This window comes from Pongo abelii, chromosome 10 (genome assembly GCF_028885655.2).
Source record: "Pongo abelii isolate AG06213 chromosome 10, NHGRI_mPonAbe1-v2.0_pri, whole genome shotgun sequence".
NCBI classification, from domain to species: domain Eukaryota; kingdom Metazoa; phylum Chordata; class Mammalia; order Primates; family Hominidae; genus Pongo; species Pongo abelii.
The window spans coordinates 67448213-67472259 of NC_071995.2; the positions used below are offsets into that span (position 1 = coordinate 67448213).

At 40.9% G+C, this 24047-nt stretch overlaps 1 long non-coding RNA gene across 2 annotated transcripts; it reads left to right on the forward strand.

The window, feature by feature from the left end:
* Window positions 1–7404: 7404 nt before the first annotated feature.
* Window positions 7405–23672, forward strand: LOC129049158 (uncharacterized). 2 transcript variants are annotated; one of them, XR_008511987.2, is made up of 5 exons: window positions 7405–7722; window positions 11546–11623; window positions 19571–19661; window positions 20829–20912; window positions 21914–23672. It is a non-coding gene; the product is annotated as an uncharacterized LOC129049158 (long non-coding RNA). The 2 variants fall into 2 exon arrangements; XR_008511988.1 differs by lacking the exon at window positions 7405–7722 and adding an exon at window positions 8445–10423.
* The last annotated feature ends 375 nt before the right edge of the window (window positions 23673–24047 follow it).

The window sequence follows — 24047 nt, forward strand, 5'->3', positions numbered from 1 at the left end:
TCCCAGCTGTTTGAGAGGCTGAGGCAAGTGGATCCCTTGAAGTCAGGAGTTCGAGATCACCCCGGCCAACATGGTGAAACCCCATCTCTACCAAAAATACAAAAATTAACCAGGTGTGGTGGCATGTGCCTGTAGTCCCAGCTACATGGGAGGCTGAGGCAGGAGAATTGCTTGAATCCAGAAGGCAGAGGTTGCAGAGAGCCGAGATCACACCACTATACTCCAGCCTGGGCAACAGAGTGAGACTCTGTCTCAATAAAATAAATTTTTAAAAAACTGGAAACAACCCAAAACCCAATAATAGAGGGGAGGACTAAGCGAATCCTGCTCTATGAATACACCGGAATACTCGGTACCTACTTTAAATAATAAGAATCTGGTCTACACTGCGGCATGAGTGTGTCTAAATGTATGTCTAATAGTGGTTTAATTGTGAAATCAACCTAACCAACTGGCTAATGAACAACCTGATTTCAACTCTGTCAAAATGGACACACTGACAAAGACTAGATGATACCAACAAGGGGAAAAGTATTTGATATTGTGTGTGAATCAGATCTTCTGTTTAAGTGTGACAAAAGATTTAAATGGAGAAGATGATGCCTTTGGAATTTTCTTCTGGGGGCACTCACATAGGATTTTATACTGAGATTAAAACTGTAAGACCTTGGTACAATAAGAGTGGGCTGGGGACATGGTGGCAGTTTTATGTGGAGATGTCAGTATTTGGGTCAAGTCCGAATGGAGGCATGGCGGGCAGACTACAGCTGACTTCGTGGACCCATTGCTCACATGCACACGTGGCCTGCAAGCACCTCAGCTACTGCTACCACAGCAGTTCAAGGCTAGTAAGAAGTCAGAGCAGGAAAAGAACTGCCCGATTAACTGCAAGGGAAAAACTGGTCAGACTTGATCAAGCAGAACATGAGTGGTGATGTCAAGCTGACCTTATGTATGGTTTCAAAGAGGCTCCAGGAACAGTTCACCCAGTTCTCCTCTCTTTATTGGTATTTTTTGTGGTTCAAGTCATAAAAGCATGGTGCTGAAGGCTCCCTATTAATGCACACAAATGCCTGAAGTACCGAACTGCATGCAATATCTATTCAAGTGTGTTTATTAGGTCTCTTCCAGTTCCCTTTCAAGACTTTTTTCCCCCACCACATACACCTAAGTCTAAGAGTATTAGCCTCTTGTCCCTTTCCGTGAACAATGTCATCATGAATCCAGTCTTCTTTAGGTTTACTGTTTCACTGTGTGCAGTGGAGGAATAAGTTGAATGGTTAGGAAAGATGTTGCCCTTCTAGATTCTGTGGGTTTTCTGCCTTTGTAATCTGGTATCTCAACTTGGTTTATGCTGGCTTTATTTAAAAAAAAGAAAAAACCTGGCTCGTGTATCCCAAACTCATATGAGCCTGATCTGTATGAGAAAATCAGTTTAATCATTTATAATGAGAAATGTAGCAGCGAAGAGCCAAGATATTTATGTTGGCCAGTTTGTGAGTTCCCTTCCCATGAAGAAAGCCCAACAATGAGAAGGTTGTTGCTGTGTGAGCTTATGTTATTCATATAAGGAAGGGGTCTAAGAGATATTTATTTACAAATTGATCAGCCTAAAATTCCCTGACTCCCTTTCAATGTCTACTCCTCTAAAGGCCCGGTTTCCAGCCACCTAGTCTGCAAAACTTGTCTTACCCCTGAGCTCTTGGGAAAAATTAATCCTTAATCCTGCCAGGCTACCATAACTTTTGTACCTCTATTATAGCACCTGTCACATTGTGTTCCAGTAGTTATTGATGTACCTGTCACCTGTCTCCCCTGCTATATCAGTAATTAGGGCAGAGACTCTCATCCACTTTTGTTTCTCTAATATCTAGTACATAATAGGTGCTTGGGACAGGGTTGCTAAATGAATGACTGAATGTAAGAATGACTGAATGAATGAATGACTGACTGAATGAATGACTGAATGAATAAATGAATGAAATTATATCTCCATCTATGCTAAGGGCCTTTTCTTTTTCCTTTTCTTTCTTTCTTTTTTTTTTTTTTTTTTTGAGACAAGGTCCCATTCCCGTCACCCAGGCTGGAGTGCAATGGCACAATCACAGCTCACTGCAGCCTCAACCTTCCAATGTAGCCTCAACCTCCCAAGTCTCAGGTGATCCTCCCACCTCAGCCTCATGAGCAGCTGAGACTACAGGCACGTGACACCATGCCCACCTAATTTTTCTATTTTTAGTAGAGACATGGGTTTGCCTTATTGCCCAGGCTAGTATCGAACTCGTGGGCTCAAGCGATCCATGCACCTCAGCCTCCCAAACAGCTGGGATTACAGGCATGAGCCACCGTGCCCGGCCCCTAAAGGCCTTTTATAAATCAGGTTTTATTAAATGGATGTAGATCAGTATTAAGAGTAATTGGTGGGGGTATGGGATGGGGCAGGAGGGAAAGAGAGAAAGAGAATCTTGTCCCCTAACCATGCCAGACCTGCCTTAGCATTATACTATGGGGAACCCATAAAAGCCAGTTGTAGGTAACACTCAATGCTTCACATTTTCACCCAGAATTATCTGCTTGTCTGCTTCATCTCTATTATTCCCTGGCCTTATCTTAGGCCCTGGCTTACATACGCCTTGAACTGCCTCTTATTTTAGTGAACAATTTGATCTCCTCTTCAGGCATATTGATTGGGGTTCTCCCAACTCACCTTTTCCCCATCCTCTCTACTGTCTTCTGCTAATCCTCAGGGTGCTTTAGAGCCCTAGTTTGTAAAGCACCAACAGCATCGGCCTCTTCTGTGAACTTTTTAGAAGTGTACAACTGGCCAGGTGCAGTGGCTCATCCCTGTAATCCCAGCACTTTGGGAGGCCAAGGCAGTGGATCACTTGAGGCCAGGAGTTTGAGACCAGCCTGGCCAACATGGTGAAACCCCGTCTCTACTAAAAAAATACAAAAATTAGTCGAGTGTGGCGGCACGTGCCTGTAGTCCCAGCTACTCGGAGGCTGAGGCAGGATAATTGCTTGAATCCGGGAGGCAGAGTTTGCAGTAAGTTGAGATGACCACTGCACTCCAGCCTGAGTGACAGAGCGAGACTCTGTCTCAAAATAAATAAATAAATATATAAAAAGGCCGGGTGCAGTGGCTCACGCCTGTAATCACAGCACTTTGGGAGGCCGAGGTGGGTGGACCACTTGAAGTCAGGAGTTCAAAACCAGCCTGGCCAACATAGTGAAACCCCATCTCTACTAACAATACAAAAAAAAGAATTAGCTGGGCATGGTGGCACACACCTGTAGTCCCAGCTACTTGGGAGGCTGAGGCAGGAGAGTTACTTGAACCTGGGAGGCGGAGGTTGTGGTGAGCCGAGATCATGCCATTGCACTCCAGCCTGGGCAACAGAGCGAGACTCTGTCTCAAAAAAAAACAAAAAAAAGAAAGAAAGAAAGAAAGAGAAAAGAAATGTACAATGAACTAAGGGTAGGTCCCAAAACTACTGAGTCAGAATCTGCATTCTCACAAGACCCCTAAGTGTTCTGTCTGCACAGTAAAGTGGAAGGAGCTCTGCTTTATCTTTGATGATGACCACTGCTCCTGGTTCATGATTTTCTTCTCAACCTTGTCTCCTGTTGTTCTCAAGACGTCAACATCCATTGTATTAGTTATCTATGACTACATATCAAGTCACTCCACCTTAGCAGCTTAAAACAACAAACATATATTGTCTCACAGTTTCTGTGAGTCAGGAATCTGGGCAACACTTATCTGGGTCTTCTGGCTCGGGGTCTCTCACAAGACTGCAGTTGAGTGTTGACTGAGGCAGCCGTCATCTAAGGCTCTGCTGGGGAGGATCTGCTTCCAAGCTCACTCATGTGGCTGTTGGCAGACTCGAGTCCTCATGGGTTGTTGGACTGAGGGCTGATTTCCACCCTGGCTGTTGACCAGAGACCTCCCTCAGTTCCTTGCCTGGTTGGTCTCTCCACTGGGCAGCTCACGACATGGCAGCTGGCATCATTCAAGCAAGCAAAAGCAAAAGCAAAAGAAAGCAAACAAGGTGAAAGCCAGAGTATTTTTGTAACCTAATCTCAGAAGCGAGAGCCCACCATTTTTGCCACATTTTATTTGTTAGAAGTGAGTTGGCTGGGCACGGTGGCTCACGCCTGTAATCCCAACACTTTGGGAGGCCGAGGCGGGCAAATCACGAGGTCAGGAGTTTGAGAGCAGCCTAGCCAACATGGTGAAACCCCATCTCAACTAAAGATACAAAAAATTAACCAGGCCTGGTGGTGGGCGCCTGTAATCCCAGCTACTCGGGAGGCTGAGACAGGAGAATCATTTGAACTCAGGAGGCAGAGGTTGCAGTGAGCTGCATGCCACTGCACTCCAGCCTGGGCGACAGTGTGAGACTCCATCTCAAAAAAAAAAAAAAAAGAAGTGTCACTAGACCTACACTCAATGGGGTAAGGAATTATACAAGGGTGGGACTAACAGGAAGTGGGGGTCACTAGGGGCTCTCTTAGAGGTTGCCTACCAAATCCATGTTCATTTTCATGCAGGAACTTGGCTGACTAGTTTCTATTTCAGTTACACACTTGCATGGCCATACCTGGGACCTCAACACCACTTGGAATTTTATATTCCCCAAACTGTCACCCTCTGTGCTTGTTATATTGACCACAACTTATCACTCTCTCTACTTGTCCCACCTCTTCACTTCTATTGGACCATCCTTCAGAGCAAACATGACTATGTACCCTTTCAGCCTTTCTTGTTATAGCTTGTTAATGCCATTCCTGTCTTACTCAAAGCTCCACACAGAGAGCTTCCTGTGGCTGGCTAGTTATGTATGGGTATACTAAAGAACTAGAGGCGTGCACACTCCACATTCACCTATTTGATTTGTGGGATTGTCACTTTCCCTTCCTTCACGTTAGGGAAAATCCAGCATTCTCGGGCTTTTTTCCTACTCCCAGGTTGATGGGCGTGCCTGAAGAAAATCATGCCATCATGCAGGTGCAGTTCACTATCCATGTATGCCACCTTCACCATGGCACCATCTCTCTTCAGGAATGCATCCCTACAGAATTTATCCAGCGGCATTTCCAGAGCTTTCTCACTTGCCTCAAGTCCCCAAACCCACCTTTACTATTCTGGGTCCAGTCTTAGGTTTCCTCTTGTGGAAGGCCATTCCCAGCTTTGCTAGCTCCACTTTAAGAATGTCCTCATCTCTTCACTCGTTATGGTTTGTCCCTCTGGTCTCAGAGGAAGAGGTGCTGATCATCCTCTCTGGATCTGAATGCTCCACGTGTCCTTATGTCCTATCTTATCCCACTTCCTCTTTGACTTTGTTCCATCAGTTCCTCTCCTTCTCTCCCTGCTGCCTCTTTCCTTCAACTTGCAGATAAGCCCACAGTAAAAACAATCTCCACTAGTAACTATTTTTTTTTTTTTTAGAGTTGGAGTCTTGCTCGGTCACCCAGGCTGGAGTGCAGTGGCGCGATCTTGGCTCACTGCAAGCTCCTCCTCCTGGGTTCACGCCATCCTCCTGCCTCAGCCTCCCGAGTAGCTGGGACTACAGGCGCCCGCCACCACACCCGGCTAATTTTTTGTATTTTTAGTAGAGACGGGGTTTCACCGTGTTAACCAGGATGGTCTCAATTTCCTGAGCTCGTGATCCACCCACCTCGGCCTCCCAAAGTGCTGGTATTACAGGCATGAGCCACCGCACCAGGCCCAGTAAACTATTTAAGTAACAACTTCATCACTTTCTTTCCACCACTAAGTTTATTTGTAATTTTGTTATAATCTCCAAACATATAGAGAAGTAGAATACCATAATAGATTCCAATATATATGCACCTAGTTTTAAAAATTGGTCACATTTACTTCATCTTTCTTTTTCTGAAGCATTTTTAAATTAAATTCTAGACATCACGGTATAATGTCATGATTTATTTAGTACCCCTAAATACTTTAGAATGCATCTCTAAGAAAATCATTATCACAACTAACAATATTAATAATAATAAGATCATATTTTATAACAGACCATATTAAAATTTTCCCAATGGTCTCAAAAAATGTCTTTTGCAGCTTATTTTTTTGAAGAAAGATTCAAAATCATTATCACAACTAACAAAATTAATAATAATAAGATCATATTTTATAACAGACCATATTAAAATTTTCCCAATGGTCTCAAAAAATGTCTTTTGCAGCTTATTTTTTTGAAGCAAGATTCAATGAAAGACCACACCATTGCACAGGTTGCTGTCTTGCTTAATTCTCCTTTAATTTCAGCAGTGCCCTCCCCTCTTTTTTATGTCATTGAATTGTTGAACAGATTGTCCCACTGGCCCTGTTCAGTGTCCCTTCTGGATTTGTCTGATTGTTTGTGTTTTTTGGTGTCATTTAACATGTTTGTCTAATCCCTGTATTTCCTGTAAGCTGAAGGTGAGATAGAAAGGCTGATTTCAATTGAAGTTAAACATTTGGTCAGGAATATTAATAGCTGGTGCCTTCAACTTTATATTGCATACATTTTAGGCACATTATTCATGAGTAGCTAGGACCACAGGTGTATGCCACCACTCCAGGCTAATTTTTTTTTATTTTTTGTAGAGATGGGGTCTCGCCATGCCTCCCAGGCTGGTCTCAAACTCCCAGGCTCAAAGCGATCCTCCCACCTTGGCCTCCCAAAGTGTTGGGATTACATATGTGAGCCACCGTGCCCAGCCACAGTATCTTTTTTTTTTTTTTTTTTTTTGAGACAGAGACTCGCTGTCGCCCAGGCTGGAGTGCAGTGGCGCCATCTCGGCTCACTGCAAGCTCCGCCTCCCGGGTTCACGCCATTCGCCTGCCTCAGCCTGCCGCGTAGCTGGGACTACAGGCGCCCGCCACCTCGCCCGGCTAATTTTTTGTATTTTTAGTAGAGACGGGGTTTCACCGTGTTAGCCAGGGTGGTCTTGATCTCCTAACCCCGTGATCCTTCCGCCTTGGCCTCCCAAAGTGCTGGGATTACAGGCGTGAGCCACCGCGCCTGGCCCACAGTTCCTTTTTATAAAAATAATTATGGTAATAATTACCTTGTTTTTCTCTTTCTTTTGTTTTCTATGTACTTGTCTCAGTTGATCATTTCCTCTCCCAGAGTTGTAAAATTTCTCTGTATATTCTATGGTTAATACATCAGCTAATCTGTCGGTTTCACAGTTCGGGTTTTTTTTCCCCCATCTTTTAAAAACAGCCTTTTTGAGGCCTCCGTTGTTCTATTCCTATCTGTGACTGGCTGCTCTTTAGGCCTGCTGCACTGTAGGCTACCTGGGACTTTTGGTCATTCCCTTCTCCTCTCTCCTGCACAAGATTCTTTTGCTTGGATTCCATGTATGCCCCTTTCTTGGTTTCTTTCATTGTTTTGATGGAACACTTTCTCCAATAGCAACCTTAGAAGGGGTGCCCAGGGCCGGACGTGGTGGCTCACACCTGTAATCCCAGCACTTTGGGAGGCCGAGGCGGCCAGATCATTTGAGGTCAAGAGTTTGAGACTAGCCTGGCCAACATGATGAAACCCTGTCTCTACTAAAAATACAAAAAATTAGCCAGGCGTGGTGGCGGGATCCTGTAATTCCAAATACTTAGAGGCTGAGACAGGAGAATTGCTTGAACCCAGGAGGGGGAGGTTGCAGTGAGCAGAGACCGTGCCACTGCACTCCAGCCTATGTGACAGGGTAAGACTGTGTCAAAAAAAAAAAAAAAAAAAAACATGGGGGTGCCTGGAAGTAAATTTTTTGAGACCTTGGGAGACTGCATATCTGAAATGTCTTTAGTTTACCCTTACACGTGATTTGTGATTTGTATAGAATTCAACATTGGAAATCCATTTTGATGACAATTTTGAAGTCACTGTTTTATTGTTGTCTAGGATCTAGTATTGCCATGAGAAGTTTAATGCCATTGTGTTTCTCCTTCCTGCATGGTCTTTTTTGTTTCTCTGTATTACCTTAGGGTTTCTGGCAATTAGTTCTTGTAAATTTTCTTTAATTATTTGACCATTGCTCTCAATTTTTCTCTGTTCTCAGTTTGAAATTTTGATCAGTTGGATGCTAAATTTCCTGTGTTGAATTTCTAATCTTATTGTCCTTTCCTTCCTCTTTTCTACTGTCTTAGTAGACATATTTTCCAGTCCTATTAAATTTTCTGTCTATTACATTCTTAATACTTACAAATTTTTCTAATTCTCTGAATGTTCCTTTTTAAGAGTATCTTATTATTGTTTAAGGAGTACTTACTAAAGTAAAGATGCAATACATTATCTTATCTTTCTAAGAATATTAGTTGTAATTGTAATTTATAAGCTTTCTTCTTCTATTCCATCTACTCTTTCTATTCCTTATAAGTTTTTTTTTTTTTTTTTTTTTTTAATGTAGTCTCGCTCTGTTGCCAGTCTGGAGTGCAGTGGCATGGTCTTGGCTCACTGCAACCTCTGCCTCCCAGGTTCAAACGATTCTCCTGCCTCAGCCTCCTGAGTAGCTAGGACTACAGGTGTGTGCCACCACACCCAGCTAATTTTTGTGTTTTTTTTTTTTCAGTAGAGATGGGGTTTCACTATGTTGGCCAGGCTGGTCTCGAACTCCTGACCTCGTGATCTGCCTGCCTCAGCCTCCCAAAGTCCTGGGATTACAGGCATGAGCCACCGCGCGTGGCCATAAGTTCATTTTTTAAAGGTTTGGGGTTTTTTTCTATATTTTGTATTGGAATCTTTCTTCTATATGTCTTCTAATATCTGGTGACCCTTGATGGTCTCTTGATTTAAGAATGAGGCAATAAAAAGTCCATTGGAACCTCTGTGCGTGGCAGGTTGATTAGGCAGGGCTCTCTTCCTCTTTCCCAAAATGTTTTTCTCTTGGGAAGCCAGCAGCTCCAATAACAAATATTCTAATCTCCTCCCTGAAGATGGTGTACTGTAAGTCTGTCAGCTAGTGTCTAGAGCCAATGGTATAAAAAGGCTGGAGACCTCGTTGTTCAATATGTAGACTGTCACTAAATGCCCAATGGTTGCAGGGTCCAGAGTTGTTCTGGTTCAATCTCTCCAGATAGAAGCATTTTTTTTTTCTGCAAGAATGGGTCTATCAGTCAGTTTCATTAAAGAAAACAGAAATCAATGTAGGTTTTTTTTTTTTAGCAGAAAAAGATTTAATTCAAGTAATTAGGAATTTCCAAATTTATTGGAAGGGCTTGAGAAGAAGGCTACACCAGTTCGCAGTATACGACAGTGAACGAAACAGACCAAAACAACTCTTAGTTCATGGAGTTTACATTCTAGTGTAGAAAGAGAAGCAATAAACACAATAAAAAAGCAAAATTGGTTATATGTTAAATTTTACATACTTTATGATAAGTGCTATAGAGGGAAATAAAGCAGTGAAGCCGGATAGGGAGTTTGGGGACCATCTAAAATAGAGTGGTGAAGGAAGGCCTCACTGAGAAGGTAACATTTGAGTAAAATCCTAAAGAAAGCAAGGAAGCAAGCCATAGAGATATTTGGTGGAAGGGCGTCTTAGGTAAAGGGAACAACAGATGCAAGGGCCCTGAAGTGGGAGCATAAATTATGTATTTAAGAAACAGCAAGGAAGCTACTGTGGCTAAAGCTGAATGAGAAAAGTGAGGGTCATAAGAGATGAGATCTGAGCAGTAAGATGGGGAGAGAGTATGTGTGTGTGTGTGTGCATGTGTGCAAAATGTAAGGCGTTGTGGACCATTATAATGATTTTTTTCTCTTGGTGAGGTGGTATTTTTCCATTTGAGGAAAGGAAAATTTGGACAAAGGAATAACACAATCTGACTTACTGCTTTAAAAGGCACACTCTTGGGGACAAGAGCAGGAGTAAACTGAGTGGCTTTCAGAATAACCTGGACAAGAGATGATAGTGGCTTGGACTATGATAGCGATGGAGGTAGTAAAAAGTGGTTAGAGATAATTAAAAGATAACCCATGAGTAATTATGACCCAACTAAGCTTGGGTAACATTCATTGGGTAGTTATTGATTAACTTTTGTTTTCCTACTCTAGAGGAACTTTCTCTAGTAATGCTTAGGAGCTGAGGCTGTGTTGGAGAATGCAAAGGTGACCACCCCATTGGTGGGGATTGGTATGGCTGTAACAGTAAATGGGCAAAGATGATCAGGGCTTGGGCCAAGGTGGTACTAGTAAAGGTGGTGAGAAGTTTCCAGACTCTGGATTTATTTTGAAAATAAAACCAAGATTTGTTGATAAATTGGGCATGGAATGCAAGCAAAAGTGAGAAATCAGGGTGACTGTAGTTTTTTGTCCCCTTTTTTTTGTTATTGTTGGAGTTTACATTAGTGATAATGACAAGACTTCAAGAAGACCAATTTTGTGGGAAATATCAGGAGCTCATTTTGAACCTGGTGAGTTCGAGATGCCTTTGATACGTCTAAATGTAGATGCCAAGTTGGCAACTGGATATATGAGCTTAGAGCTCAGGAGAGTTTAAAGAAAATTTTATTAGTTAACATTGTTGAGGTAACTAACAAGCACCAAATCTCAGTGGATTACAGCAACAAACGTTCATTTCTTGCTCTTGCTACATATGGGCTACAGATTGATTACAGCTCTGCTCTAGGTTGTGGGCCAGCAGATAGATCGGATTCAAGTGTCTTCTAATCTTGGGCCTAGGCTAAAAGAACAGCCGCTGTCTGTGCTATACTCGTGGCAAAGGGCAGAAGCAAGAGAGGCCAAACTAATCCATTCAATCCAATTTAAAGATTCTCCTTGCATATGGCATACACCACGTATTTCCATTCTATTCCATTCCACCAGCCAAAAAAAGTCACATAGCTCAGCCCTGCAATGTGGGAAAAAATGTATACTCTGCTCAGCAGAGGCATTTAAAGACAAATCCAAAGGGTGCAGATGTATAATATTCATAGAAGGGAGAAAGCAGGTAGTTGTAAACCATAATTTAATCTACCACAAAGTGAGTATAGATAGTGAAGAGAAGAAGTCCAAAGCCTGAGATATTTCAACATTCAGAGGTCAGGGAGATAAGGAGAAACCAACAAAGGAGACTGAGAAGGAAGAGATAGTAAGGTAGGGAGAAACATTGGAAGTCAAGAAAAGAAAGTGTCTCAAGAAGAAAGGATGGATCAGCTGTGTCCCATGCTGCTAATAGGTCAAGCAAGATGTGGGCTGACATTGACCATTACATTTAGCAATGTGGAAATATTGGGTGATAGTGACAACAGAGTTAATGGCATGGTGAGGGATGCTATGGTTTGAATGTTTGTCCCCTCCCACACAAGTTGAAATTTAATTGCTATTGTGACAGTATTAAAAGGTGGGATATTTAAGAGGTGATTAGGTCATGAGCACTCTACCCTCATGAATGGATTAATGCCGTTATCTCAGAAATAGAATTGTTATCGTTGGAGTAGAATCCTTATAAAAGGATGAGTTCAGCCCTGTTTTGTCTCTCTCACCCTCGCTTTGCCCTTCCGCCATGGGATGCTGTCCACCATGGGATGATGCAGCAAGAAGGCCCTGGCAAGATGCACTTTTCAATCTTGGACTTCCCAACCTCCAGAAGTGTGAGCCAATAAATCTCTGAGGTATTCTGTTATGGTAGCACAAAATGGACTAAGATGGGGAAAAAAAGCTGATCAATGTGGATTCAAGAGTGAATGGGAGTGGAGAAGTTAGAAATAGTAGGTATAGGCAGGCTACTCTTTAAAGGAATTTTGCTAAAAGGAGAAGGTAGAAAATGGAGTAACTGAAGGGAAAAGTAAGGTGAATAGTAAGGTTTATTTTCTTTTCTTAAGACAATAGAAATAAAATCTTGGTGTTGTGCTGATGGGAAAGATCCAGTAGAGAGAAAAAACTTGATGATGCCAGAGATAAAGGAGAAAATTGCTGTAATGGGGTCCCTAAATCGACTAGAGAGAGTGAGATCTAGCACATAATAGAGAACTGGCCTTCATTAGGAGCATAGACAGTCCATTCACAGTAACATGTGAGAAGGCAGAGCACGTAAACACGAATGCAGGTAGGTGAGGAGATGTGGCACTGAGAACACATGAAAATTCCTTTCTGATTGCTGTTATTTCTCAATAGAAATAAGATACAACTCATCAGTTGAGAGTGAGGATGGGGAGAAGTTTTCAGAGGCTTGAAAGTTAGGAGAAATTCTGAATAGTCTAGAAGAATGAGAGTCTGGACTAAGAAACAATAATGATTGGTAGGTAGCATTAAGCACTCAAGTGAGGTTAGTGATGGTTATGTGTTTTTCCCTCCAACCACATTTAGCTGCAGAGGTGCAGTGCAGATTTAAATGGAGAACTGGATCCTAGTAACAAGCAGGCAGAAAGTTAGATTTAACCAGGATTTGCAAAGTTAAAAAAAAATAAATAAAAAGTAAGAGGGACAAGACAAGAGAGTTTAGGATGCATGCAGGGTTATAATGATTGATCACAGAATTTAGGTTGAATAATAATGAAAATTGGCACATGACACAGGTTAGGGACAATAAATGGTTAAGGAATTAATATATTATAGGTACAGATATATTTGAAAAATGGTTGGAGTCAAAGAATAAGCTTTAAAAACAGAAGATCTTGCCTATAATTCCAGCCACTTGGGAGGCTGAGGTGGGAGGATCACTTGAGGCCAGAAGTTCAAGACCAGACTGGGAAAAATATCAAGACCCCATCTCTAAAAAATAAAAAATAAGGCCAGTCATGGTAGCCCACGCCTGCAATCCCAGCACTTTGGGAGGCTGATGCGGGCGGATCACTTGAGGTCAGGAGTTCAAGACCAGCCTGACTGACATCGTGAAACCCCGTCTCTACTAAAAATGCAAAAAATTAGCCCAGCATGGTGGTGGGCGTATATAATCCCAGCTACTTAGGAGGCTGAGGCAGGAGAATCGCCTGAACCTGGGAGGTGGAAGTTGCAGTGAGCCAAGATTGCACCACTGCACTCCAGCCTGAGCTACAGAGTGAGACTCCGTCTTAAAAAAAATAAAAATAAAAAAACAAAAAAACTTAGGGGAGTGTGGTGGCATGCACCTGTAGTCCCAGCTACTTAGGAAGCTGAGGCAGGATGATCGCTATAGCCCAGGAGTTTGAGGCTGCAATGAACCATGAGCACGCCATAGCACTCCAGCCTGAGCAACAGAGAGACCCTGACCCTCAAAAAAAAAAAAAAAAAAAAAGGTCAGAAAATGTGATGCTTAATAATGACATTATGGAGAAGTTGCAGTTATTTATTGGTAATGACAAGATCTAAAGCAGCACTATCCAGTAGAACTTCTGTGGAAGAAATAATATTTAAATATTTAAATTTAATAAATTTAGAATTTAAAAGCAACATGAGAAACGTGGTTATCATATTGGACAGTGCAGGTCTAGAGGTATAACCATGTTAGTGAGTTGCCAAGATAGAAGACAGTATCAAGAAGAGGAGGCCAAAGAACTTAGAAGCTAGGTTACTGGAAGGTCCATATAAATCGATATTAAAATCACCAAGAATTATGACAAAAGTAATATTGGAGTAACAGTGAACCACCAGCTAAAATCTTCAAGGAAAGATGAGTGTCTCCAGATGGGAGAATGAGTGTGTAACAAGAAGCAGAAGTGAGCGGTATAGTCAAATTTCATGTTAATCAAAGCAGAAGTTTCAGAAAGGAAAGAGGGAAAAAGATTTAGAACCATCAATGCAAGGAGCACACCTACACCTTTTCTAGGTCCAGTGTGGCAAAATGCTTTGAAAGTATCTTCTTTCATTGCAAAGGTAAGTTTGTGGCTTGCCTTATCACTTACTTATGATGTCGCTTGTCAAATAAAGGGTTTAATGCTTAAATTTGACAATCCTTCCTTACCTTAAGGTCATAAATACATTCTCTTGTTTTCTTTTAAAAGTGTTATAGGTTTGCTTTTTACATTTAATGTTTTGTTTTGGTTTTTGTTTGTTTGTTTTATTTTTTGCGACAGTATCTTGCTCTGTCACCCAGGCTGGAATGCAGTGTCACGGCTCACTGCAAGCTCTGCCTCCCGGGTTCAAACGATTCTCCTGCCTCAGCCTCCTAAGTAGCTGGAATTACAGGCATGCACCACCCCTCCCAGCTAATTTGTGTGTGTGTGTGTGTGTGTGTATTTTTAGTAGAGACGGGTTTCGCCATGTTGGCCAGGCTGGTCTCGAATTCCTGACCTCAGACGGTCCGCCCAGCTTGGCCTCCCAAAGTGCTGAGATTGCAGGCGCGAGCCACCGTGCCCCGCCTATTCAGTTCTTACTGTGTCTTTGTCCTTCCTCCTCCAGTCCACAGCTCTGTATAATGCTATAGCCTCAGCAAGAGAAGTGGAATCAGCTTTGTTTTTTAGCTGCCTATCAGAAGTGGATTTGGAAGAGGTGGGGTATCTCAAAGTGTCATTCATCTTGACCAGAAGTCTTCTGATAGTTTTATAATTTCATTTTTAACCATTCAAATCTTTCACTGACCTGGAGTTAATTTTGATGTAACTTTGATATAAGAATCTAACTCTTTTCCTCCAAATATTTAACCAGTTGTCCCCACATCATTTATCAAATTACTTATTGAATTGCTAATTTTTGTGACTGCCACTTTTTAAATGGCCCTCGGATCTGTCTTCTTATTCTTAATAGTCCCATCGTTACTACCTCAGTTGAGGTCACTGTTATTCTGCCAGCTTTCACCTAGGTTGCTGCCATGGCCTCCTAACTCTTGGTCTTCAATCCCTTATATACAGTACAGCCAGAATGACCTTGTGTAACACAAAACTGGTCACGCTACTCCCTGCATACAGCGTTCCAATGACCTTCCCATATCCTCAAGATGTTTGGTGAGGTTTACCATTACATCAGCTTATTCATATCTTTATCTCTTCCCATTCATCTTCCTCATCCTCAACTCTACTCTGGCAGCCCTAAGGCTTAGCCTGTTGATCATGTCATGCCCTCCTTCCTTTCCAGATACATGTTGTTCTTTGCTTCTGTCCTCACCCACTGTATCTTGGATGACTAACTGATCCATCCTGTAGGTTTCACTAAGGTGTTACAGCCTCCAGAAAAAAAAAAAAAGCCTTTTGTGATCTTCCTTGAGCCTCAGAATAGGGGCTTCTCTAGATGATGCTATACTCTCCTTTACTTCCCCCACCATAGCACTAATTATGCAGAATAGCCATTTCTTATTTGCTTTCTTACTTACTTCTCTCCTAGGTTATAAGCCATGTGAGAGAAAGTTTTGTTTCATTCCTGAGTCCTTAGCACCTCACACATAGTAGATTTCTGTAAATTTTTATTATTTTTAATTTTTATTGATACATCATAGGTGTACATATTTTGGGAGAACCTGTGATAATGTAATACATTCATATAATTTGTAAAGTTCAAACCAGTATAACTGGGATAGCCATCACCTTATATATTTGTCTTTTCTTTATGTTTGAAACATTCAAATTATTACCTTCTAGCTATTTTGAAATATACAATAGATTGTTGTAAACTATAGTCACCCTTCTTATCTATCAAACTCTAGGTCTTAATTATTCTGTTAAACTGTATATTTGTACCTATTAATCAATCTCTCTTCATCCTCGCCTTCCCCTCTACCCTTCCTGGCCTCTGAAAACTACCAGTCTACTCTCTATCTTCACAAAATCTACTTTTTAAGTTTCCATATATGAGTGAGAACATGTGATATTTGTCTTTCTGTGCCTGGCTTATTTCACTTAACATAATGACCTCCAGTTCCATCTGTGTTGCTGCAAATGACAGGGTTTAATTTTTATTGCCGAATAATATTCCGTCTTGTATATATGCCACATTTTCTTTATCCATTCATCCGTTTATGGGCACTTAGGTCGATTTTATATTTTGGCTATTGTGAATAGTGTTGCAATAAACAGGGGAGTGCAGACATATCTTTGATATATTGATTTCCTTTCTTTTGGATATATATCTAGTGGTGAAATTGGTGAATCATATGGCAGTTCTATTTTTAGTTTTTTAAGGAACTTCCTTACAGTTTTCCATAATAGCTGTACTAAGTGACATTCCCACCAACTATGTATGAGGGTTCCCCTTTCTCTACATCCCTGCCAGCGTCCATTATTCCCGTCTTTTTGATAAAAGCCATTTTAACTGGGGTGAGATGAAATCTCATTGTGGTTTTGATTTGCATTTCTCTGGTGATTAGTGATGTTGAACATTTTTTTTTTCATATACCTGTTGGCCATTTGTATATCTTCTTTTAAGAAATGTCATGCAGCAAGCCAACATGGCACGTGTATACCTATGTAACAAACCTGCACGTTGTGCACATGTACCCTAGAACTTAAAGTATAATAATAATAATAAGAAGAAGAAGAAGAAGAAGAAATGTCTATTCAGATCTTTTGCCCATTTACAAATTGGATTATTTGGGATTTTGCTACTGAATTGTTTGAGCTCCTTATATATTCTGGTTATTAATCCCTTGTCAGATGGATATGTGAATTCAATAACAATTTATCAACTATACAGTATACACCAGACACCATGCTAAATAATGGGAATACACAGGAACACAAGAAAGACAAGATCACCTCCCTCGCACAACTTATACTCTAGTGAAAGACACACACAACCAAACAAATAAATAAAACAATTACAGCTTGTATTGGGAAGAATATAAACAGTTGGCTGTGAAAGGGAATAATAGAGGGTCCTACTTAGATAAGATGACCAAGAAATTCTGCCTTGAGAAATTGACATTTTTGTTTTTGTTTTTTGAGATGAAGTTTCACTCTTATTGCCCAGGCTGGAGTGCAACGGTGTGATTTCGGCTCACTGCAACCTCCACCTCCTGGGTTCAAGCGATTCTCCTGCCTCAGCCTCCCGAGTAGCTAGGATTACAGGCATACCCCACCACACCCGGCTAATTTTGTATTTTTAGTAGAGATGGGGTTTCACCATGTTGGTCAGGCTGGTCTCAAACTCCTGACCTCAGGTGACCCACCCTCCTTGGCCTCCCAAAGTCCTGGGATTACAGGCATGAGCCACAGCACCCGGTGAGAAATTGGCATTGAAGTTAAAAACTAAAGAATGAGAAGGGGCCAACCATGTGAAAAGCTGAAAGATGAGCATTACAAACAGAAACAAGAGCAAGTGCAAAAATCCTGAAAGAGGAAAGAGGTTGGTGTGTTCTAGGAGCATCAATTGCAGAGGACACTTTTTTGAGACAGAGTCTCGCTCTGTTGCTCAGGCTGGAGTGAAGTGGTGCAATCTCGGCTCACTGCAACCTCTCCCTCCAAGGTTCAAGTGATTCTCCTGCCTCCTGAGTAGCTGGGACCAGGTGTGCACCACCACACCTGACTAATTTTTTTGTACTTTTAGTAGAGATGGCGTTTCACCATGTTGGCCAGGCTAGTTTCAAACTCCTGGCCTCAAGTGATCCACCCATCTCGGCCTCCCAAAGTGCTGGAATTACAAGCATGAGCCACCATGCCCAGCCTGCACAGGACACTTTGACTGCAGAGTTGTGACTGATGAGATAAGATACATGGTGCGAAGTTGGAGACTTCAGGCAGGTGTTCCAATCATGCAGGGGTCTTTCTAGCCATAGCCAGGCACTTGGATTTGTTCTAAAAGGCTGGAAAACCATGGAAGTGTTTTAAAGAGGAGAATGGCATGCTCCAATTACATTTCAGGAGTTTACTCTGGTTGTGTTGATAATGGAATGTAAGGAAGTTTCCATAGCAGTGGAGAGACCTGTCAAGAGCCATCACAGTAAATTAGGAGAGGAAGAGCAGTAATTTAAACTGGCACGGTCCCAAGTGAAGATGGGGAAAAGTGAATGAATTCAAGATGCATTTGGGAGGTAGAACCCCATTTGGACTGGCAAGTGAACTGACAATGAAGGATAAGGGAAAGGGAAAGGATTTTAACTCCCAGACTTCTGACTTCGGTAACTGAGTGAATAACGCTGCCATTTATAAGATACAAATAATGGGGGAAATAGATTGGAAGGGCACAGAGAAATCAAATATTCTATTTTGACTATGCTAAATTTGAAATGTGTGTGACACAACAAAATAGAGATGTCAGATAAGCAGTTTGAATATAGTAATCTGGGGCTTAGATGAAAGGTCTAGTCTTGACATATACATGTAGATGTCATCGGCATGAAGCATTAGAAAGTGGATGAGATCCCTAAAGAACGGAGTAAATGTGGAGAAGATAGAACGATATTTAGGAACCAAGATCAAGGCACTGGGAGTGCTCACCGTTACTATGGCATTGCTTCTCGGAGGCTGCCTCACTAACTGAGCTAGGGAAATACATGTATGCATATACATATGTACATATATAGGTATTTTCACATATGCATTTATGTACATATATGCATACATGCATTTACATCTATGTTAATTAATTAATTTATTTATTTTTGGGATGGAGTCTTGCTTCTTTGCCCAGGCTGGAGTGCAATGGCTTGATCTCAGCTCACTGCAACCTCTGCCTCCTGGTTCAAGCGATTCGCCTGCCTCAGCCTCCTGAGTAGCTGGGATTACAGGAGCATGCCACCATGTCCTGCTAATTTTTGTATTTTTAGTAGAGATAGGGTTTCACCATGTTGGCCAGGCTGGTCTTGAACTCCTGACCTCAAGTGTTCCACCTGCCTGGGCCTCCCAAAGTGCTGAGATTACAGGTGTGAGCCACCACGCCCAGCCCTATGTTTATTCTTTATATCTGTCTTTATATATTGAAAACCATAAGTTCACACTGATAGGTTCAATTCTAATCCGTTGCCACAGGGCTTAGTCTAGCTTTCCCTTTCCATGTTTACACCTCTTTTCTCTGACAGTGAGCAACTTGCTGTCATTATCCTTAATATTCTACTAATTTGCTTAATCTCCCTGCATGTTGCCAATTTCCTGACACCTTTAGGCTGCTACCTTGCTAGAACACTCTTCCTACGCAGGCCTGGCCCCCGTGAGGCTGCTTTCTGGTGAGAAAGGGAGGAAAGCTCACTTTCCTTATTTAGGTCCTGCACATTAAGTATATTATTTGGCATTTTATTTGTTTTGTTGCTATTTTGAATAAGCATTTCTTTTTCACTCTATTTTCTCTTTATTGCTTGTATTTGAAAATACTACAATGCATAGTTTCATTTTTTCATATTTGCCTGTTTGAAGTGAAAAAAGTTTGTATTTCATTACTCATTGGTTATTAGTAATATTGAACATTTTCAAGTGTTTATTAGCCATTTTAATTTATGTTTCCATGAACTTTCTGAATCCTTTGCCTTTTATTCTATGGAAATCTTTTATTACTTTTTTTAAAAAATCAACTTTCTTGAGTTCTTTATTTTTATTATTATTATTATCTTTTGAGAAAGGGTCTTGCTCTATCGCCTGGGCTGGAGTGCAGTTGTGTGATCTCGGCTCACTGCAGCCTCCACCTCCTGAGCTCAAGTGATCCTCCCATCTTAGCCTCACAAGTAGCTAAGCCTACAGGCATGGACCACCACATCTGGTTAATTTTTAAATTTTTGTTTACAGATGGGTTTTCATCATGTTGTCCAGGCTAGTCTCAAACTCCTGAGCTCAAGCAATCTGCCTGCCTCAGCCTCCCCAAGTGCTAGGATTAAAGGTATGAGCCACCAAGCCCAGCCTTGAGTTCTTTATAAATTCAGGATAACTGTTGCAAATATTTTCCAAGTTGACTGTTTTAATTTTTACTTTTTTTAATTTACAGAATTTTGATTTTTCATATGGTCAAATGCGTTGATCTTTTTCTTCATGATTTCTTTTTTTTTTTTTTTCTTTTGAGACAGAGTTTCTCTTTTTGCCCAGGCTGGAATGCAATGGCGTGATCTCGGCTCACTGCAACCTCCACCTCCCAGGTTCAAGCGATTCTCTTGCCTCAGCCTCTCAAGTATCTGGGATTACAGGCGCCTGCCACTACGCCCAGCTAATTTTTGTCTTTTTAGTAGAGACGGGGTTTCACCATGTTGGCCAGGATGGTTTCGATCTCTTGACCTTGTGATCTGCCTGCCTCAGCCTCCCAAAGTTCTGGGATTACAGGCATGAGCCTCCGTGCCTGGCCACTGTGATTTCTTATACTATGTTTAAGCTTCGAACTCCCTTTCCTATCCAGAGGTCAGATATTCACCTATGCATTACTTTAGCTAAACATTTTTAGAAAATTTAAATTTTAACATTTTATCCATCTAGAATTTATTTTATTACATTTTTAGCCAATTTGTGGATAATTTGAATACATTAGGAATATTAATCTTTTACCTGTCACAATTGATGCAGCTTTTCATTTGCCATTTTAACCTATTTCATTTTGATTTATCCCCTCTTCTTGCTTTTAAGCTTAGAATGACTTCCCCTATCCAGAGACTTAATAAACATATACTTACGCTTTCTTTTTTCTCTTTTTTTTCCCCTCCTTTTTCTCCTCCTCCTTCTTTTTCTTTAGCATGTGCCTCAAGGCCAGCTATAAGTAAAACAGAACCCCAAAACTAGCCCCAAATCACTTTGCTCTCTTGGGGGTCTTACAGACCAAGCAATACGTGGGATTGAGGTGGATTTTTCTAACACACACTCCCCTCCCTTTCCCTCCTACATAAAAAGCAGTCCAGTGTTGAACTTCCCAATAAGTGTATGTATATCTGACAATTCATAAACTGCTGAAGTGAAAGGTGGCCTTTAGATATTCCGTATATAAATTTAGCCATTTATACAGAGGGAATAAAAAAAAAGTGGCCTAATTCTGATCAGATGCTGCTTGTTTCTCCTTACACCACAGGGTTCTGTTCTATGTCATTTCCTTTGAAGTCAGTGGGAGCTCTGTGCAGGACGGCAACATGAACACCGGCCTCTATACATGAAGGTGAGAACTGCCATTACGATAAACTATTCAGCAGTGTGGTGGAGGGAGCATTGGTTTAACACACTTGGTGGCTACCCTGCAGATCCCACTGTCTGTGAGAGCTTTGTTCAACTGGAGCAAACAAGAACTTTTTGAATCTTGACATACAAGGGCTCATTCAGCAGAGCATCCCCTGTTATGAGAGGAGGCACAGTGCTGGGCAGACATTGCAGTTTTTAGCCAGCACACTGAGGACATTTCTCTCATTCTCTCCATCTGTAAAGAGTCTGTTTTCAAGACCCCCAAAATGGTCTTCTATAGATTAGAAAGGAGTATAAATATTTTTACATGTTTGTACCCAATTACACAAAAAGGAAGGCAAAGTGCAATTGTATAAAAGTAGGTAGGGCTTTTCAAGATGGAAAGAAAGAATTCTTTGAAAATTTTAGTTGAAGGGGTTATGTGATGAAAAGCAGAGCTCATAAATAAACAATGAAAAAAACTTTGACATGGAGAAGGTGTTGAAAATGAAGAATCATGTATATTTGCTTTCTATCTCAGGATCATTATTTTGTTCACTGGTCAACAGAGTCTTTCTCCCTCCACCCCTTGTCACAATGGCTTACATGCCATTTATTAGAAACCTGAATCAAACGATGCTTTCAGGTTATTAGTCTACAAACATCTGAATGAGTAGAAGTTAAAGAGCAAATTTCCCAAGGTGATTTTTTCCCTACCCATCCCATCGCCAGACTTCGTAGTGGCGGTGCACCCTTCCTGATTCCTTCATCACATCTTTCTGCTCCTGCCTCTAGGCCTTGACTTGAGCTGTAGCGTATACTCAGCTTCAAGGCCCCTCACTTACAAGCACCTCTCTGAGGGCAGTACACTAGTGTTTTGTATTTGTAATTTGTCCTATTGGATAGCATTGGTGGAGCAGGCATTTCCAACTTACAGTTTTGAATGCTTTTTCAGGAAATGTGTATCCATCTCTGTATATAGAATACTTTTCCTTTCCACAGGCCATCAAGTGGTTAACATATAGACAGTATTTAAATCCTTGGGACTGGATGGGATTACCAAGGGAGGAAATGTAGATGAAGGAGAAGAGAAAGGACTGAATTCTGGAGCACTACAAATTTAAGAGACTGGGGAGAAGAGGAGAAACCCAGAAAATCTACCTTGGAGATCACTTCGTATACTACACTGGGAGTAGTATCATTCTTTGAAATAATAATTATAATGTAATATAATAGTTATAAACTATTCCAGTGTGTGAACATGCCCTTTATTCAAGCAGTTCTCTACCAGTAGCTTCTTAACTGGTCTTCCTGCTCTCAGTTTATCCTTACTCCAATCCTTTGTAAATACTGCTTATGTTAACCTTGGATTAATCTTAGTTATTTATGCCTGGATGAAAAATAGAAAAATTGGACACATATTGCATTTATATAATGAAATACAATGCAGTTCATTAAAAATCATGTTGAAAAACCCACAACATAATGTTGAATAAATAAAACATAATCCCAGTCTACACACTCACACACACACACACACACACGTGCACACACACAAATATATGACCAGAAATAAAATGCTGTACATTTAGCCATCAAAGTTTAACATATTTATGGATGATGGATTTCCAGGTAATTTTTATTTTCATTTTTTATTTTACTATTATGTATGTATGTATGTATTTATTTATTGAGACCAAGTCTCACTCTGTCACCCAGGCTGGAGCGCAGTGGCGTGATCTCGGCTCACTGCAACCTCTGTGTCCCAGTTTCAAGGGATTCTCCTGCCTCAGTCTCTGAGTAGCTGGGATTATAGGTGCACGCCAATTTTTATTCTATTTTTGGTGGTTTTCTGTGCTTTGCAAATTTTCTTCATAAAAAAATAAAGATTTTTAGAAAGCATACTTTAATCATGTTGCTTCACAGGAAACCAGCTTTGATTCTCTATTGTCTAAAAAGATAATGTCCAAATATCTTAATTTAGTAGTGAAGGCCCTTCAGAGCAGAGGCCCAACCTACTTACTCAAAGTTTTCTCCTAGTTGGCACAAACGCTTTGTTGCAGTTAAAAGGATCTGCTCAAGGTCTGCTAGATGTGCTTGGTACTTTGCTGCATCTGTACTTTTTTTTAATGCTGGGATCCTTTTCACGTCCCTTCTTTTCCTATAATTTCCAAAATCCTTTAAGACATGATTTAAGTTCTATCTCTTACCTGAAGACCATGAGTGAGGGACGAGGTCTCCAAAAATGAATGACTGTTATTCATTCAGCATTTACCACAGGATCCTTAGCATTATTACGGTTCCTTTTCTATGAGCCCATAACTTATCTCCCTAACTGGCACTTTTAAGCACTTAGAGGACTTGTTCTGTAACTTGGAGTTCTTGGTATTCTCCTGACCTCCTATGCATATTGAGTATGCAATAAACATTTTTAGTAGTTTAGATCCAGGGTTATTTCAAATAAATATAATCTTTGAAATTTGAAATACTTCTGGATCTCTCTTTCTCTATGCGTTCTGTGTGCATTGAACTTGCTGAAGGAATAACAGATTTTCAGCAGTTAATTTCCTATAAGGGAAAAATGTAAATAAACTTAATTATAAACTATTGCTTAAATATTTTTCCTGCACCAAAGGTCATTGGTTATTTTTGCTTCAGGGAACGTTCTCTTTTTACTGTCTCCTGAAATACAACTGAAATACAATGTAGCTTTCCTTTTCTTCTTTATTCCCTGGTCCCAAATATAATCTCCACATGTGCTCTATCTTTGTAGGTGAAATACTTCCTGCCTCAGTGAAATCCAGCTCCCAGTGAATTTCTTTGGTTTAGAGAGCAACTTGAGGATTTTGCATTTGGCACCATTCAATTTCCTTGGCATCTCTCCATAGTCACCATTTAGAAGGCTCCTGGTCGGTAGGATTTCTCTCCATCATACACTCTGTAGAGATTAAAAAAGGATTGTATTACAGGGGCTTGGAAATGTGATGGAAAATGAAATTTGCTTTAGCAAAAATGGAAGCTTTTGAAACTCAAGTTGTTCTAACAGGACCCTTAGACAAGAATAGTTTTTAGGGGAGCAAAATGGCAGAAGGTTTAAGTAAAGTTTAAGTAAAGCAAAACGGTTTAAGTTCCTTAT